Raw genomic sequence first — 2,915 nt, forward strand, 5'->3', positions numbered from 1 at the left:
GGGTGCTTAAACTATTCATTTGGTAATTTCTACGTTCTTATAATAACGATTTTCCGTAAATTCTCGCCCTCAAAATTATTGTTCTTATAATCCCAAATTTAGCAAAAATAATAAAACCAATAAATAAATATAACCGAATAAATGGTTTTTATGACCTCTAACGTATCACAATAAAATTAGTAAATTTTAACTAAATATAACTTAATTTTATTACACAATATAAAACAATATTTTATAGTTTATCCTAAAAAAGCACTTAAGTAGAATTTAACGAGCTTTTTATTGTTCCCCTAGAGTCAGAAACACGGAACATTTTACAATTTTTTACCGACATCTTTGGTTTTCATCTTGTTATTTATTGGGATTTTGTTTTCATTTACAAAATTTTTTGGGATTATGTTTTCTTATTCTGTTGGGATTTTTTAGACAGATGGCAGCACTTGGATTCTATTGCTCTTTAATTTGTTGATTTTTCTAGGTGTCAGCACATTATTTTTTGAGCTGATTTGGGATATATAAGGAATTTCTTTTTCATTTTTACTAACTGTAACTGTTTTGAATATTTATATGTGCTTTGGGGGTGGTTTTTTTTATGTCTTCTGTTTTGTATATTTGTTTCAGTAAAGGTGATTATATTGCAAATTTATATGAATGTTATAATGGTAAATATTTATTTAATGTGGTAATTATTATTATTCTTTATGCTTGTATTTTCATTAGGGGCCTCGGGGCACTGTTAGTTTAGGCTTTGCCACTAACAACAGAAAGGCTCCTGTATGTTTACAGACAGTGTGTCCCCTGATGAAGTGCTGCTCTGTAAACACACAACTTTATTTAAATTTTATTTAAATTATATTGATTATTTTTGAGTAAATTTATTTTATTACTAGTTTATATGATTCGAATTTGGTTTTAGCTGCCTTGTGCGCTGTTCCAATTAGAATTTAAATTTGAATTAATGTAGTTACGGTTATTTTTATTTTTTTACCTCCTGTTTAATTAATTTCACTTAAGAATTTGAATTTACGTTTGGATATGTATATATATATATATATATATATATATATATAGATAGATAGATAGATAGATAGATGGATATATATATATATGGATAGATAGATAGATAGATATAGCACAATAAAGACAAAAGGAAAAGAAAGAAAAACGAAGAAAATTAATTAATAACTTTTTCTTGCTCTTTGAGCCTATTCTTATGGATTTGTATAGTAATTATAATTTAGCGGCTGGTAAACATTTTTTTAAATACTTTAATTATTCAACATCTTGTTCCCGGTACGAAGGGCCTAATTTAGAGGGGATCTTCGAATCGATATTCTGCTACTCTGAAAATGAAAGATCTTTTCAATTGCATTCAATTCCAGACTTTTTTCAGTCTTATAAAGAGTATGGTGCTAAAAGATGTAAAACTTGCCCTAATGTTGACAAAAAACTTATGCGCAAATCCAATTCGGACAAATCCGTGATTAAAAATCTGTGCTGAATTAAGTTTCATTCTTGTTTAATTTTAATTTTTTCAATGCTTCTCTCACTATTGTATTGATATATTTTGCTTTATTTGTATAGATACAATATTAGAAAGCACTCCTTTTTTCTGATCTAAGCGTGTGAGCTGATGAAGAGGTTATATCTTTCTATTTTTTTGCTTTTCGGCTTTTTATTTTTTAAAAATATTTTATTTTAATAATTTTTCTTCTTCTCTTTTCATTAATCTTATTATTTTCTATTTTTTAACTATACGTTTATATATTATATAGTACCCAATGTTAATGTTTTTAACGATTCCTTTACTCATTGAGCATTACAAAAAAAATTGCATCTTAATCAATTTGATGTACGTGATGAAATTTGTTTACAAGCGAATTTCATGATGCATCATTTGTTTCCTATATCGAACCGTATTATTCAATTGTTTATACGAGTATTTGATAACATGTTCATAACGTTTCAAATAATTCAGATATTTATTTTAGAGAATAATAAAAGATAAAAACAGCGCGATGATAAAATGTTTTAATAGGCGCATGTATAATAATATGTTGAGTTAAGACGCTAAATTAGCTAAATGTTACCCACATTAAGAGTTGCGTTTGATAGTTAAAAGAATAACATTAAGATAAATAGTTGATTAAAGAAATGTAATAGCTTCTTTTCAAAATCTGAGGCTGTGCATGGAAGAGAAGGTATAAAAGTAATAAGTCTTGCATAGAAAATGAACTACGTTAGGAAATGCCCCTTATTATTGCCACATCAACTAAGAGAGGAGGAAACAAATTGCATTTTTATCTTATTTAAATATTCTGCAACACTATTAATTCTCAGATTATACACTTTTATTTGCAATTAATTAGCGTAAGCTAGGCATAAAATTTTCTCACAAGCTGTTCGTTTTCATATTTTGAAAATAGTTCATATTCCCAAAACAATACATAAATAAATGCTATTTAGGCTTCAATTAGATTTTTATGAGTCAGATTTCCGGAACTAGTATCGGTGTAGCAGAGCAGGATTTTTTTATAATAAAAATGTGCTTCATTATTTTTTTTATAGAAAATGCTTCTAATAATGAAAGGAACAGTACTCTACGGTTGGTAATTATTATATTTTTATTTTTTATCTTTATATTTGCTTTATATTTTTATTAATTACAAAATACCTAATCTTTTATTTAATTTACTCATGTGTGCTATTACTGCAATTTATTTAATATTTTTAATATTCAGATTTTAGAATCTATGAAGTGAATTGTAATATTTGATTAAATATTGATTTATATTTCTCATGAACTATTTGAATGATTTCGTTTAAATTTTGTATTTTGCCATGTAAAATTACATTCTTTAAAATGATGCAAAAAATTGTATACCTTGCAATTCAAAATTTTTTCGACTATTAAG

Source organism: Parasteatoda tepidariorum, chromosome 2 (genome assembly GCF_982258835.1).
Source record: "Parasteatoda tepidariorum strain Cologne lab strain chromosome 2, Ptep-v5.0, whole genome shotgun sequence".
NCBI classification, from domain to species: domain Eukaryota; kingdom Metazoa; phylum Arthropoda; class Arachnida; order Araneae; family Theridiidae; genus Parasteatoda; species Parasteatoda tepidariorum.